This window comes from Ctenocephalides felis, unplaced genomic scaffold, assembly GCF_003426905.1.
Source record: "Ctenocephalides felis isolate EL2017-DRISC unplaced genomic scaffold, ASM342690v1 CF-g0.4_SCAFFOLD_01170, whole genome shotgun sequence".
Lineage (NCBI taxonomy): Eukaryota > Metazoa > Arthropoda > Insecta > Siphonaptera > Pulicidae > Ctenocephalides > Ctenocephalides felis.
Genome location: NW_020537324.1, coordinates 53181861 through 53200357, shown reverse-complemented (window position 1 = coordinate 53200357; position 18497 = coordinate 53181861).

Below are 18497 nucleotides of genomic sequence, written 5' to 3'. Positions count from 1 at the left end.
TCATTTGGTCGAGATATTATTGAAAATATGTCTTAAAGACCCCTTTTTCAAAACTATTTTTTTGTAGAAATGGTCAAAAAGTTGAGTTTGTTCCATTCTCAATGGACAGCACCATATTAACTGGTGCAATTAAAGTTAGGTTATTATTTGTTAAAGCTTGGAAAAGCTCAAATCTTTTTTTTAATTTTTAGCGGTGTTGTTGTTAAGACTCATTTTGAATTAGCATCATTCAGAAGCCTATAGATTTTTTTACTGATGTGGATCACCCAAAATATTGGAAGTTACAGTAGAAAACATCTTAAAGTTGAAAACCCTTGAGCAAAAATAAACAATATATTTTTATTACATATGGCATATTTCAATTGTTTCAAAAAATGTTTTATAAATTATATTTGTTTATGAAATGGAAAGATACAATTTTACAAGCCACAATACCATTCACCAGCTAGTGACCTACCATGCAACTTAAGGTACCCCATGGTATAATGATTGAACATTCGTACTTATGTGGACGGGGTCGTGAGTTTGAATTCCGTTTTCGAAAATCTGACGTCGTGCAGAAGCGATCTTCATTTTTTTTTGAAAATATAGAACAGAAACTCAGAATAATATATTTCCAATTGAAAATAACCCATTTAGGAACCTGCGATTTGAAATGCCTATGGGAAACCTTTCACACTTTGTTCCCTGAATCGAGTTGGAGTTTAACTCGACCTGCCCTAGGGGGTACTACCCATTATTATTTATTTATTACCATACATCACATTCCAATTTAGTTTTAGGTTAAATTCAGAAATAATCGTTCTTATCGTATCTACATGGGGCGACATTTTGAAACATCCATATTTAATCGTTTTGAATATTTGCATATTCGCATTTTTGTTTCCACAATGATCCTTTGGCTATCCATGTTTATCACAAGATCTTTGATAATTTGCTTCAAAACTTCAAATTTAATTAAATTATTAATCAAGAATCGCTTATCGAAGCATTCTAACCTTGTTTGTTTTTAAGGATTGTTTCTGTTCTGATAATTTGATTTAATCTGCATAATTATGCAAATTATTGTGACAAAATTGATCATGTATGAGTTGCTAACCTTCCATAATTTGGTTCTTCGAGATTGTACACAAAACATCCTCGTGACCTATAGAACACTAGGTTATACATAGATCTGTTAATTTATAAATAGCTCGTAGCATCTCTGGACAACTTTGTACCTAGGATTAGTTTACCGTGTTCTGGAGTTATACATATGACTCACATAATATTTGCAATTACATACAAATAGAATTACACGTATGCATACTCATATGTGTAATATGACATATATTTCTAAATTATACCTCATTAACACCTTGGTAATGATTTTTTTCTTCGATCACCATCAGTGCGAATAGGTTTTGATGTGTTCAGGCGTTTTTAAAGCAATACCTTATTACATTTGTATCTACTCTTGTATCTTATTATATTTGTATCCACTTTTCTATGTGTCTCAAGTATTTATATTTATATTTTCATAAATTGCTGCAATGAAAGTTTGGCTATGGCGTGATGAAGCGTAACAAATCCTCTCTTGAATCAATTTGTGCTTTTTCAACAGCAACCTATTATTCTATATTTGCCTGATTACCGTATATAAGATATTATATCTAGAACAAATATGTGATTGGTCATATTTATCATTATATTATTTATCGTTATATTTTTATATTTATAAGTATGGATCTGCGATGATATGTTACTCAAATAGCTTAATAAAAAGTGCGACCCTTTTGAACTACTGAAGGTTTTACATAAAAAACAATTTATTAAAATATAATCATAGACTTTGTGAAATTAAACACTTTGCACACAGATTGCATATACATATTGTTCATATTGTAAAACTCATTAAACTTACAATATCTGTGTTGTTTCATAAATCCCTATTATACACCAGTGTAATTATGCATCATTTAATTATTTTCTGCATTATTATATAAAGTTGAAAATAAAATTCAAAATATGTTTTCATGGGGAAATAACCGTTTCTGGCCATTTATTAAAAATATATTATTACTATTAGAATAATCATAGAAAATATATAATATTAAATATATAAATAAAAACAAGTTTTCAGTGTAAAGATAGGACAATATTGAGTTGGCTTTTGAAAATGCTACATGTTTATAAAGTATCATCATAGACATATTCTAATGCTGTTCAAAGACGAATAAACAGCTAGTCAAATTATTCATCATGTTTTAAAGCTCTCATAACTTTATACATTTTCCAAATTTCGTTTTTTATTATTTTTTACTCGTCCAACAAATGGCTAAATAATTGCTGCAAATTTATTTAGGTTCAAAACCTGTATAAAAACAAAATTGTACAAAATATGTATTGTAACATTAAATATCGTAGCATCGATTATTTTAAGTCTTAACTTTTTTTCCAAACAAAATGAAATCCGGTTGAAGATCATTATGCAAATTTATAAATTTGTTTAAATTATTTATGTCATCTTTTATGATCGACAAATATTTACTTTCGTTTTCATTTGAATATTGTAACGATTTCTATTGTATAACAAAGAATTTCTTTTTATGTCAGTGATAAAATTTAAATATTTTATATTTGATTTAATTCAGTTAATAGAAATAAGTAGCATACTTAGAAAATTAATAGAAAAAGAAAATTATTGAAATTATCATTATTTTGAACATTTTACATGATGAGTTTTGTCATGGCCAATTGGAAATTACTTTTGAAGATTATTGTTTTAAGACCAATAAAGGCGAATATAAAAGCATTCGTGAGTTAATGTGTTATTGATAATTTGATACAAAACCTGCAGAAGAAGGATAAACTTGCTTCTATATCATTCACATGTGTGTTTTTAATGTTATATTTTAGGCTACTTTTGTGTTGTACTTTTATATAATACCTAAAATTCAATATTCGATGTTATTACCTAAAAGTTTCAATATTTTCCAAATTATAAAAAGTGTGATGTGTGGAGCAGTATACCACATGAACTCTATGGTATAGTTCAATATCGATCTGAGATCATAGAAACCTAATTTATTTTGCTATTTGCATAATTATAATATGTTTGCCTTGCCTTTGCCTTAATTTGTACACCTGTCTTGAAATGGAAAATAAGTAACACTGCAGGGTTTAAAAAAAATAACTTCAAAAATACAAAATTTTCTCATCATTGTAACAGATTTTGAAAATTAACCTATGTCAATGTAACATGAACTTTCTTCATCTTGCCTTGGTAGCGTTGTGGCATAGTTCTGTGTCAATTGGTTTGGATGATTTTCGTGGCAACTTTTGTAATTATTTGAATGATTTTATTGTGTATATTTCATTGTGTTCACGTTGGTGCCTTTATGTATTAATTAATTCGGTACATTCAAATTTTTTTTAGTAATTTATTTTGGCATCTTTGTTTTTTATCACGTTTGGTTTGGAAGCTGTATAAAAACAAAAGTTATAGTTAATCAAAATAGTCCACAGTTTTTGTTATAATTAAGCAATGATGATGTTACTGTTATGTCTTACTAGAAAGCATCAGAAAATTGTCAAAATACTATCTAATATAGTTAGTTTTCATTTTTTTTTTTGACATTTCTTAATCCTTATATTCTGTCATTCAGTCTACATATATTTCCAATATTTCTCGACTGTTCTCTGTTTGATAGCATTTATGCAGTAATATTTTTCTCACCTCAGCTGTCTGTAGGCGTTCTTTCACTTCATTTGCCTGTTTAACATATGCATCAAATACGCAAAGTGGTATATATTTTTCCTGGTTTGTTAAGCTATTTATAGGAAATGCTAAATTCTCTGTGGATCTTCGAGCTCTTTACGTCGTCGCGTCGTGTTAAACGTGTGGGATGCTGGGTAGGTGTCGCCCACTTCACGGGTGACGGAAATCACCCTGTTATGCGTCGTTTAATCTTTGACGTAGTTACGGCAGTTATTTCAGATACCCTGATAAAATTCCGCAATAACCCAGTTTTTTTTCTCGTCATAAAAACTTGTTCAAAGCCCATAATATAAACTACACCATAATGTAACAAAAAATAGCGATAATATAAAGCACGTAAAAAATTAATTTCATAATATATTGATGAATTTTTTATATATGTTTGTTATTTAGGTGATTTTGCTATAATTCATTCATCATTAAATATTTTAGGCCTAAAAACATATTCATATTTTTCATCATACTTTATATTTATTATCAGACTGCTATATATTATTGGAAAAAATAGTTTTTTTTCAATTTTGCAATAAAAAAAATTCCCAAAAGAAATTGTTGCGTCAAGACAAGCATAATTTTTTTTGAATCAATCAAATCGGATGCTTAGTTTTTTCAAAAACTGCCATTTTTGGCACATTTAGCTCCAAATTAGCTGGACCTGCCTTTGCCAAAAACTAATCACCAATTCTCCCCATAATTACGAATTGAATGTTTTTTGCATCATTCAAAATGTCAGATGTGCTACAAATTAGGTTATAATTGATGGATATAGAAATGATGATATACTTAATTATCATTTATACAAAAATCTGTAGTATGAAGTTAATAATATCTCTTTATTATTATAGAGTGGGGTTTGAAGGTCCGCGGGTAAAAAGGTCTAACACGAATATCTTAAAAACATATAAAGTTAGATTTTTTTTAACAGAATTTGAAAGTAGATGGTAAAAGTTGTGTAATAAGCCATAGCTTCAAATCAAGCAATAGGTCGTCGCTATAGGAAATAAACGGCAATGTTTGAAAGTCTATAACAGAAATATTTTCTTTCGCTGTTAGTTTTTTTTGATTGTGGGCACTGTTGTTTAGTTTATCAGATCTTTACTTGTTTTATAACTTACATATATTTACTTGTTTTATAAGAAGTATCGTTAATTTTAAGTCAGATTTAGCGGATGCTTTTATATAACCTCTATAATAGCTTACATGTGAGGGGCGGGGGTGTAAGGATAACTAAACCTTTGCCCTGGCAAAAAGATGTAAACTCAGTTGAAAAAACAATTTAAAAAAAAAAAAAAAATAACAGTTATTCCAACTCTGCTGGTTTCTGATAAAATACTAGAGAAAGATTATGTACAATGTTATCTTTGTCGAAAAATGTGCCCATGAAATTTATATTTTGAATATTGTAGCTATTTAATATTAAAAATAAGACATTAGATCTGAGGCAAACAGATGGCTGACCTAGGATACACTCTGTCTATTGGTTAATTTAGAAAAACAGTAAAAAATACATTTTTATAATTAGGAATTAAATTGGAATTTTACTGAACATAGTGCGATAGTTAGTTGTTTGCTTCAGATAATATAATTCCTTAAAATTGGACCTTTGTGCCTCGCTCTACCCTACTACTACTAAAGTTTACTAGCGATTTTTGATTGAAGTAAACTTTTGTATCTTACAACTTTTTAAATATTTAACCTAATAATATTATTGTACCAAATTTCTTTTTGCTAGTACTATTCTTTAACTGTAACTTTTTGCTTTGTTTATGCAATTGTTCCAGATATAACTTTATTTATAAAAGATTACAATAATGAGCTTCTTTGATTTATGATTTTTGTGTTTGAACCTTGTATATATAACTAAAGCAATTGTTGAAATCTTCAACTTAAAATTGTACTTGTACAAGACTTTTGGTAATGCCATTTCTGAAATGCCACATTGCTATTGTAAATACTTCAGATTTTTTTTTGAAAAATTATAATATCTGGTGATTAGAATTTTTAAACACCATAACATCAGTCTGCAGACACTACAGACTAATTATCGTGACAATTGTTCATGAGTCGTTACTTCTCAACCGTAATCAAATGCTGAATATTCTGTTAATTGGACTGTTTTATTGTCAATTAATGTCCCGTAATGTTCACAGTTACATCTTAAAGTGCATGCATTTCATTCTTTATTACATGTAATGATACTTTTATTCATGTGAAAGCACACTTGAACTTCTATTGTGTTTTATAGGTACAACTCAAGTTCAAGTAAATCATTTGAATTTACAGTTTTATATCGAATGCTATTCAATACTTAATGCATTCCTCATTCACTTTTACGTACAAAGAGAATCTCGGGTTTGCTCGTCTAGGATTTTTATGAAACTTTGCATGATCGCACTCTTGAACTTTTGAACAAAATGAAAAATTTCCGTTAGCATCTTAAACTGATTTTACAATTTCACAAACAGTTAAGATATTAGATTATAATTAATTACAGGAGCTTAAGGTTTTATATAATAAATTTATATATTAAATATTATATTCAATCATTAAATTTTAAAAACATTCGATAGGTTTCAATTATCGTTAACACTCTCCGGGCTTAAGTGACAAAACGGTGAAAATTTTAGTTTCTATTACAATTCAAAGTTTATTTGAAAATTGAGAATTGTTCGGATTAATCATGACCTATCAAATATATTCTTTTTCATTTACATTGAAAGGAGTTTTGAAAATTGCCAGATATTCTTTTTATATATTGCAAAATGCTTTCAACTCGCCTTCAGACAAATTGTTATTTTATGTTTGTAACCGAATGTGCTATGAATTTAGGGCAATGGAATGTAGGGTTGGTAACGAAATATAGTTTTATGGCGTTAAGTAGAGAAATAACATTTATATATTTCCGTAAGTGCATATCCATTTCCATTCTGCAGACTTCGAGATGATTCTGAAACGCAATTTTTTTACAATGGTAAAAACAAATTACAAAAGAAAAATACTTCAAAAATCTATGGACCTTATTCATTTTTTAGCAGCAATAAGAACTATGTGTTCTATGAGCGGTGTATTCAGATCCAGATTTACATTTTCAAATAGAAATTTGATTTCATACTGCTTGATCTATGAAACATTGAGCCGGTCAAGGTTAGTTTGTGCTAGCCTACGTTCTTAACTGTTACACCACCGGGCTCAGTATGATAAATTTATTTCTCATGATCTCTATATTAGATTCTCTTTATGTTTTTTTGTTATCGAGTATTTATCGAAATATTTTATATTATATTTTTATACAGTTGTATTCTTGCGGACAGATTTTAGGATATGTCTTGTTTATTCACCTCGACTGGAAAAAGCTTTTATGGGCTATATGGAAAGGTCTTAAAAAGCTCGTATAGGTAGACTTATCAGATAATTATAGCAGTGGTGAAACTTCGTTAGAGAAGGTCTGGTTACTGTTAACAGGAATTGTACTCGCATTCTGTCATAGAAGTTTTGGTTTATAAATTCTAAGCTTTAGGACATAAGTTATAATATAATTTAGTTAGTTTATAAAGATGTGATTCAAATTATAATAATTACTTTTTTAATATTACACGATTTATTTTTTACGATTTACGTTGTATAATATGTAATGAAATTAAAGTTTTGCCCTGTTTTTTTGAGTTGCAGTCATACAAAATAACAGATAGATTATGTTAGAACGATTATGTTAGAAAATGTATTTCGAACTACGTAAAAATATCAATAATGTTTTTCAACTTTTGAAAACATTCTTTTACTTTTCTAATTTAAATTTATCAAAAAATTACAATAATGCACGTAAAAATCTTTGAAATATTTGAAGTCGATTATCGTGAAATGATTAGCGAACTAATTGAGTTTTGAACAAAGTTTGAAATTAATTTCTTATGGCTGCCGTAAAGTTTTCCATGTGCTTAATTCAAAAAGTTATTTGATTTAATTTTTTATTATGTACATGATTTTTAGAATTACTTTTTATGAAATGAATTTTCTTATTAATAATTTGTATTTCTTTGTTGCAGGTCAGTGCTCATTCTTGTTTGATGTAGAATTGTATTTACATGTGCTTGAATATATGAAAAGGTATATATTTTTATTTGATAATTCTATGTTCTAGATGCTTTATTGTATTCTTTAATCCGATCAACTCATAGCAATTGCAATCTCTTGATGCAATCCGGTTATTACAATTTTATTAACAATTATTCAACATTTTTTTATAATTTTAACAAAATGTAAATATTTTGTTAACATGAATTTCAACGTGGGTAAAGGTGTTGCTTTCTATCATAGTATATCTCTTCTTTCACTATCGCTATTTTTGCACTTTAATACGTTAAAATGAGTTTATTTTATGTGATATGCTTTATATTTAGTATATGACATTGATAAATCATTATTAGTGTGATTTTTAAACAATAAGATTGCATTTGTATTATTTACTAATTATATCCAATAATTATATAAATAATCGACTGGGAAAATTTTCTGTTGCGCCGAAGCTATTCTCTCGATATTAGAGGCATTTTAGGCATGAAGCGAATAAAAACAATGTGAACCGATATATATATATATATATATATATATATATACAATTTGCATTAACGGCAAAGGAAAAGAAACATAATTTTTCAATTCAACATTGAGATTCAAAGTTTATGTGAGTTTTTAATATTCTATTTAGGAGGTTTGGCAGTTTTCGAAAATTAGATCAAAATTTTTGCTCAATTGCTTGTACGTATTGATATCAGAATATCTTAGCAAATACAAGTAATAAAATATATCCTGTACTTAGATATTTTTATGATACATTAGAACTGATGTAGTATAATATATTAAGTACACTAAAATGAATAACTTTGCACAGTCTTAATATTACATTGGCTTTTAAATATATTAAGGGTACATATTAGAGCTTTTAAATTCTTCAAATAAATTGCTTGCCATTTCCAGTGTTGAGAATGAAGTAAGAAATATGAATTTATATTTTGTTCAAAGTATACTATTGGTTTCAGCTTACCCATATTGGCTATTTTATTTGGTTTATGTTCTGGCACATACCATTATATGTGTATTTCCATTATTTCTTATAAATGTTCGATATGGAATTCGAATAGAAAAATATCATATCCATATGAAAAATTAATGTAAAACACCTTGGAAGTTCATAAATATCGTTTAGAGTCGCACGATGCCTTTATTCGCTGAGGAGAGGAAACTGAAAAAAACAATAAGAAATTTCTATTAGATTTTTTTTGTTTGTGCAGGTATAATTTTGCGCAACAAATGCTTTCGCATATTTGATATTATTATCAGTGGTGGTATGGTTTCCGATTCCTGTGCTTCCGTGAGCGAAAGTAATTTTGTTTGGTTTTCCTTTATCGGCGGCGGCGTATTCTGTTCGATGCTGATACACTTCCCAAATCTTGTGTAATCTCGGGTTTACAATAACACGTTTGCAATAACATTGTATTGGATCGGAATCGTACGGTGACTTAATCTCGAGTATAAAAAGATATATTTTCTAGGCGGAATGGTTTTTTGTATTTTATACTTATAAAATATCTCGGTTTCGTTCTTCGTATTGTTTACGTAATAAATGTTTGCGATGGGAAGTTACTTCGAAAATTATATTTAAATATCATAAATCGTGGGTTTTTCATCAAGATCTTCTTCAGTAAATATAACTAACTGAATCCGGAAATAAATATATTATATTTATTTCAAAGTTTAGATTATTATCGACTGTGCGTTTATTATTATTTGCAATGTTTATGAGACCTATATATTTACCAGCTACTACTACTAAAGAAGATCAACTTCCGGAAACAAAAATATTATAATTATTTCAAAGTCTAAATTCAAAATCGACTGCTTTTACTAATATTTATAACATTGATATATATATTGACCAAATATTTCATGTATAGTTACATATAATTTGCAATGCGTTTCCAAAATCATGTTAGTTTTTGGTTTTTATTTTTTACTCGTTTTTTTTAGCATGAAACTAATATGATATTACATATTATACCATTTTGCAATTCTGATCGCGCGAACTTTTAGTTTTAATTAAGTTTAAGAAGGCTCTTTAGTGCTTTTTTTTAAGGAGGGACTTTCGGAGTCCACCAGTTTTGAAAAATTTATATTCATAGTCTAACAAATAGTCTTCATTCTAGAGAACTTGAGGCAGTTGTCATTATTTACGGTTCTAAAGTTTAAATGATCAAATATACTAAAAATTAATTACGATAACCGAAAACTGGTCACTATTTGACGGAAGCTCTGAGTTGTACTTAAAAGCTCATAAGTTTCCAACTGCGCGGGAAGTTTTTTTCTGATACTTACAATGAATACTGTAACACCGTTTCGCCTTGAAGTTGAGTTCAGAAACACCCTGTATATATATTATGATGGTTGCAATTTATATAAAATTTAATTACTAAACGATAAAAGAAATTGCACTTTTTATAAAGGACCTTTCAGGAATGTATTTAAGTTTATTCTGTAAAAGTTGCATTGGAGCGATTATCATTAGAGAATTCTTAATCTTGCTATGTAGCTATTTTCTAGTTTGTTTTTGTAAAAATGAGTAGATTGAAAAAATTATATTAATTTTAATAAAATATCTCTATTTAGGTGAACTTTATTCTATTGTCAGTTCTTTGACTATACAACATCCTAATATTTCTCTATTATCTGCTATATGCTTTCAATGAGTTTGAATCAATAAACTACGATCTCTCAGTTTTTGCTCTTAATTTATGTTCCAAATCAGATCAACTTCTCACATTTAATTAGTATTCCTACGGCGCCGTCGATGTAGCCGCAAGTTACTTTCACACTGTCAAATAACGAGCGACTTAAACTTATAATTAGATTACAAATCATTATGTATTAAAAGCGCCTCCGGTATTATCGAGATTCTGCTTAATTGTTACAAATTATCTTTATTATGAGTAACTTGATTAAATATTACTTATTTCATGAACAACTCAATTAATGGATATATACTAAAACCATTAAATTCATTTATCATAATAATTTATTATCAGCAGTTAAATAGGAATTTTTAATAAAAATCGTAAACAACTCTCATTCCTGTGATATTATTGTGTATTAGCTTTTATACTTGATTTTTATTTACATTTCTATGAATTTTGCAAAATAAATTCAAATGTTTTTTTATTTATTGTTCGGTTCATTAATATAAATAACTCTATTGTAATCATATATACATATTCCACCTCTGAAATGAATTCTTTTATACGGTTTATACTATGGTTTAGAGTTTATTGTAAATGGTTAAAGTAGTTGTAACATTCAATTTACTTTCTTAGTTATACGCTTATTTTTATAAATCAAAACTATATTTTTCATACAAATATTGGTCTTATAGTATAAGTTTTGAATATTGTTTTTGATCTTGATTTTTATACTATTCAGTATTTGGTACTGCTTAGGTTCTTATTTGGTATTTAGTTACTAGGCACTATTACTACATGTTCAAGAGAGTTACATTTTTCGGACACAAATTATATTATGAATCCTAAACATCAATCAAATGCTTTAACACGTTAATCGCCACGATAATAATAGAAAACTTTTCACATGGTAACTTTATTAGATTATACAGTTAAAAATGTATCAAGAATACTTAATGTATCAAAGAAAAAATATTTTTTCCAATGTTCTTGGAAAATTACTTTTTTATGTCACACATATGTGACTGACATAGCCTTATATATAGAAACTTCTTTTTCGACAAGTCGTGTCAGTCTTAAATAATAAAATAAGGTGAGATGCGCTGTGTTAAACGATTCGAACTCGATTCAGGGAAAAGTTTCCAGTGCAATTTCACACCGCAGTGTCCGAAACGGGCTTTTTTCTATTGGAATCTCATTTTTGATCTTTATTTTCAAGTAAAAATGGATATGACTACTGCACGATGCCAGGTTGTTTAGAGTCATCAGCCAAATATGACTGACAAGACGATCTTAACAAGTTCTATGAGCTGTTGTTCTCAAACTTCTTCTTTTACGCAGTATGTATTTAGATGGAAACCCATAGGTTAACTATTGATTGATTATTTTATTATTAAAATTTATCTAATATTATTATGTGTTCAACGTTCGTTGAGATGCTTCGTAATTATCATATTCAAATTTAATTAGATTATATAGTTTTAAAGCGATTTTTACTTCGCCAATAGCAATTAGTAAAATTATCTTTATCCAATTAACGATAATAATAAAACATATCTATTCCATAGATTTGGCCGACCTGAACAACCTCAATGAAACATATAAATGGGAATTTTCCCCAATGATTCATCTAGGTAGGAAATCCAATATATCTCTGATTATTAATTACATACATTAAATAACGTCCGGGTTCGCGCGTGAGGCATCTTGGGCACAGCACGTGTATTCGCTATTGTGTTCTAGACGTCGAATACTCGAAATGTACACATTCGGATGGACAATAGTATTGCTATGTTAATTCGCCATGTATAATAGCATCATATGTTGCAATGTAATTACAATGTGCCAGTTCGTTGCGGGAGCATTTGTAGGCCAAGGCTGACTCTTCTCAATGTCCATTGTGGGGGGTATAATATGCTGGAAGCAGACTGACACTGCTCGCGATAGTTTGTACGCACTTGTGAAAACCGGGGTTTACTAATACTTTCTTTTGTACTAGGAATGTTTACTCATACTTTCTTTTGCACTATTACTTGTGTACTTATATTCAAGTACTTATAGTTTCCAGCTTTACAAATATTCTGATAACGGTGTGTTGAATCTAAATAGAACAAAATAAGAACTATAGGTGTGTAGCATCGTGCTACACACCTAATATGTCGTTCCCGGTCCGTAATTTAAATTTTTTAAAAGCTTTAAAAACTTTTGATAACTTTGAAAAACATTAAATTTTGGAGAACTTTGAAATTTTTTTTAAAAAAGGACTGAAATTTTGCAGTCTAACGGTTGAACGTTATAAATCTTGGTACGAAACCCATACAAATGTAATCGAAATTTGTATGCCTAATGATCATTTTTGACTTCCAAATGGCATTTATTTCACTTTATTCATTAGATCTTCAAAAACAGCTAAACCTGCTTTCCTAAAAATGTATTCAATTTTTCATTTAGTTAGTACAAGTAAATTGTGTTTTGAATCATTCGAATCGGACGCGCCAGTTCTCTCAAAAACTGGACTACTATTTTTGGCACTTTTTGCTCCGCATCTTCTGACTTTTCTAAAAACTAATCAGCACGTCTCCTTTTCAATTGAATTGAATTATTCAAATCGGTTGATCTATGTGCTCGAAATGGTCGACGAAAAATTGTATCCGCACATACACACAAACGCACACACATATTTATTTTTTCTAAAGTATGCCTAAATGTTTAGAAACCTTTAAAACGTAAAGATATGTGATAGTTCTAATTTTCGATAATTTATCAAATAATTACGTTTTTTTTCGTGAGATGACGCATAAATCTTAATTCTATATCGTAGTTAAGATGAATATTCATTATACCAGAAATTATATTTATATATACAAAAGTGCATACATTATAGGCCGCTATAACTTGAAAGTCACATAATTAATTAATACTAAAAAAAATATTAAACAGATTTTTTTGTTTTTCATTTGCACATATAGACTTATAATTACTGATTTTTTAGTCATCTAATCTTTTTCGATATAAAACAAAAATTCATCCCATAGAGGGTTAATTTGATTTATATGCTACAATATGTTTTTTACTATAAGAGTAAAATCTTACGGCCTTCAAATGAAATTCGCTAATGTAAACGTTTTTAAGATACACGCAATTGCGTTTTGTAAACAAATTGGTACAGATTATTGCAGACTATATGGTAATTGCGTATCTCTAATTAGACGCAAGTTGAGAACATTTTTTGTTCATTTTTATTAGAATTGTCCGTTGAAGCGATACAATAGCAATTTTGTTAAAATATAATAGAAATCATTTGATATTTTAAATTTTCAGTAAACTTGAATTATTATAATAACATAGATAGTAAATTAAAATGAATATTCACATGTGTGATCGATCTTATTAAATCAAATTTTCAGTTCTATTGAGCGTGAATTTTGCACTGCGACATATTGGCGTCAATATGTTAGAACCAAATTATGCAAACTTGAGTTAAGTTGTTACGTCTATAGTCGTCTGGTAGAGTGCCGATGAATATTATTTAAATTGTTCACTTTTTTGTAAGTTTTTATTTATTGTATACTATTTGGAATAGTTTTAATTATGGGTATATTTTTAAACCTTGAATTTTTTCCAGATCATCCAAATATGTGCAGCTTTATGCAACGAATATATTATCATTATATTAATATACTTATGTTAATAATGATATATATATATATATATATATATATATATATATATAGGGTAGACAGGTGTTTGTTTGGTTGTGAGCACTGTTATTTAGTAATAACATGGGGCCTTAATACGAGATATAACTTTTAGGTATTTGTTATTTAATTATTTTATAAGATAAATTGCTATTTTTAAGTTAGTTTTAACAGTTTTTTATATAGCCTCTTTAAAAGCTTACACGTGGGTGAGGTGAAAAGGACCAATTGAACCTTTAGCCTGGCAAAGGTGTAAACAAAATAAAATAGCAAATTACGTTAACAAAAGCAATTTTACAAAAGATTAGTTAAATAATTACTTATTCTAACAATGTCTCTGATTATTTCTTACTAAATACTAGATCAAGCTTGCATACAGTATTATCTCTATAAAAATGTACCAATGAGATTTATATTTTGCATTGGTTGAATTGGTTAAAATTTGAAAATAAAAGTGTTTTCCGGATGACTGACACTTTTCACCCGGTCTATGGGGTAAAAAGGAAAAGGTGATAAATGTTTAATAGCATAAATAGCAAAAAAACATTTCTATTATGATAAATTATCTAGAAGTTTTACTGAACATAATCAGATAGTTTTTCGTTTGACATGTATAAATTATTGGTTTGGCTTTCACTTGGCTTGCTCAAAGTCAAATTGGACAATTGTATCTTACCTACCCTATATATTTCTTTATATGCATAAAATGTTTACAGCACCAACTTATACATATAACACTTACTTTTTTTAGAAAGAAGATTTGCTTCTGTTGTTTAAGTTTATTTTGTTATTGTCATTATGTTTATATGCAAATTTGTTACTGTTTGTTACGGCTTTGTTTTTGGATGTGCAATTTAATTGAATAAATATTTTTACGTATTGCTTGTAATATTTTTATTACCAACACATATTTTCACTGCATCTTACTCTTATCTTATGCGCTTACAATCAAAATTAATTAGCTAGTAACACCTTTGACTCGAATTAGCGATTTCTCGTTAATTTGTCACCAGCGTTTATGGCAAGTTTCTTGTGTTAGTTAGTTTGTTCTCTTTGAGCAGTTTGGAAGGTTTTGCTGAATTAGTCATACCTCAAGTTTTACGTTAAAACTCGTATATATCTTTTGACTGCTTGTTGCAAACTTTCAATGCAATGCCGTGCAGAATACTTAATGAAACGCGCCAAAGGATTTCTTATTAGAAAATATATAGTAGGAAATTTTAGGTTCAAAGTAAATATAAAATAATAGATAGTGAATACTGATAGTGGCTCTGAATTCCATTCGATTATATTTTCATATTTATATTTTTAACTTAATTAGAACTTAACAAGTCCTATGAGGTCTTAAACGTAGTTGTTTTCCTGTAAATGGCAATCCAAAAAGGTTATTATATTTCTATATGGTGAATTTACTCTTGAATTTTCTGTAATACTGAATATTTTTTATTAATGCGCTAGTGAAGGGCTACGTTTACTTGGGATTATATTACTATCCCAAGAAATAGACAGGATATCTTTATTTGCAACTTCTACTTCTAAATACTAGGACAGGGGAAGTTCGGGGAAAAAATATTATTCAATAATATTTTAAATACAAAATAACTAATGTTTTATTTTTTGGTTGAAATGTCTTTCCATTTAAAGATCCGTTACTTATCACAGTGATATTTAATTGCTAATCTGAAAACATGGCTCTATACAAAGTTATTGTAATTAGATTCTAATCTAAATTGTTTCCGTGAGAATTTGGCAAGTTTTAAAGTTTTCATAGTTAGATTTGGTTATCTTTTGTTCCACATTTTATTCATATAATTGTTCTTTACATTTGACAATTTTTATACATCGATGAAATGTAGCATTCTGCATAAGTTAGCAATTGTTTATACAACTGTTTTGAAACTGATATAGTCTCAAATAAATACAAGGGTTAGCAAAAAATAATTGATAAATTATACCACAAGTTTGTATTTAACGCACTGAATATATGAATTGTGAAAATTTTTATTTATACATATTGACGCGAAACCCCGAAAATATTCATAAAAATGTAAATACTTAACCAAATTACTTGAAAGCATATTTTGATATTCTTGCACTTGCGTTTTAACAATTTCTTTTGTCATAAAAAATAGTAACAAACGATATTAATCAATTTAATTTAATCAGTCTAGCCTTACTATTTATTAATTTTCTTCACTCAATTTCTTTTGTCACAAAAATAGTAACAAACGATATTAGTCAATTTAATTTCAATCAATCTAGCCTTACTAGTTATTGATTTTCTTAACTCAATTTCAGTTATAATAAATACTTTATGGGATTAAATATTTTAATGGTGTGAGGCACGAATGAAATGTTCTCTGTTTATCAAGTATTTCTCACGATACTTGATGTAGTATGTAACATTTATAAACATAAGCAAGTTGTACATAATAGGTTTGAACATGAATGCAAATAGCTTTAGTATAACAAAGACTTTGTGAAGTAATTTTGGATGATGTCCAACTATTGATTTATATACTGTTGTGAACTAATATATTATAGCAGAATTTCATTAGATTCTGTAGTTTCATTGGCTGAGAGTCTGTTAACATTTTAAACACTCAAAGACGGTTGAATGATTACAAGTTTTGATTATTTATATTTCATTTTGAGGAAAACATAAATTTAATTTAATAAAATAATATTTGGGTAAATTTTGAGTTTTACTACTATTTGTCTTGAAGCAAAACACGATTTTTTATTTGACACAGCGTTTTTATTTATAATTTTTTTATACTTTCTTTTTAGCAATCAAAAATTGACTTCATTTTTATAAGCCAAACTTATAACTAAGTATAATGATTAAAATAATTTCCCGTGAAATTATCTCATTATGTGATCAGGTTATCAGTTTTCTTCTTAGTTTGTTTTTATTTATTTGGAGACAATTTTAGTTGTTTTATGAAATTAAGAAAAAGGTGAAATTGATGTTCTTGCATTATTTTAGTAAAATAGTTAGTAGTTGTATATATCAAAATCATGACATAAGCAGGACATAGGCCATGAGATTAGTTTTGAATCTTCAATTTTCTTAGCAGTAAGTGAACTTGAATAATATAATTTTTAAATTAATAATGATTATTTTTTAAAGCACAAATAATTTTTTTTAACTATTAAATTAATTTATGACTGTAACATATTGCAGCAAAATCTATTTTCTTTGTTAATTAAATTTGAACTCAGTTCACGGTTAAATGCCGTTAACACATTTAACAGATCTCTATTCTCATACAAACAATGGAGTTATCTTTATGTCCAAGTTCATAATTGTTTAAAACATGTAGGGAAAGTATCAATTAGCATTCGTTGTATTCTCTTTTCCGATATTATCATGTAAACATACAACAAAACTAATATTAATAAATATCATAGCCACATACATATACGGGTATCAGTTTTCGCATTTTATTTAGATATGTTGTATCCCGCTGATGTTTCCGATCGACGAAATCAACCAGTTTTTGGATTAAATTATGCGGTGAAAGTGTTCTTTGTAATGACTATATTATATCTCGATTTAATCGCGTATAAATATTGTAGACTATGGCGTATAGCAAAGAACGTTCATATGTTATAATACATCATAACTCAAGGTACAAGGCCATGGTGCGCGTTTATGATTAGAGAGGTTTAATAGATTTTTTTTTCAAATGTAACGGAATTTGTAAAAGTGTTATTACAATTCTAAATTCATTTTAATTTATGGCCAATTCAAATTTTGTGATATAAATTATTATTAAAATTAAGCCTTGCTGCAATTGAAAAATGAGAGAAATAATAAACACAAAGATGCGATAAATTATAAATTATAAATTCAATGACAAAAAAATCTTTCATTTCTCTTATTTTTTAACTCAAGCAGAAAATTTCTTAAAATTAATGTGTCAATTAATAATGTGCTGTGAATCAAATATGTTTATATATGTGATATATATATATATATATATATATATATAATATTTCTGTAAACATATCGTAAAAGTAAAATAGTCGATAATAAAGCTTACATTGAAACCTTTTACAATATCTTACTAGTATAGGTTAGGGAAAGTTAACTATAGGCTGACGTTATAAGAGGGCAGTCGCAATTTCAGCTTCGCATAGTACGGAAAACGCGTTATAGGAGGCTTGACTATGTTAACAATAACATGAAATCTATTACTTGTTCGTTGGGTATGAGACTGAAAAAAGTAGAACGGTATGAAAAAAAATTCGTTAATAAAATAAAGCAAAAGTTCATTTTGATATGGTGCTTTTGTAAAAGCGCGTATA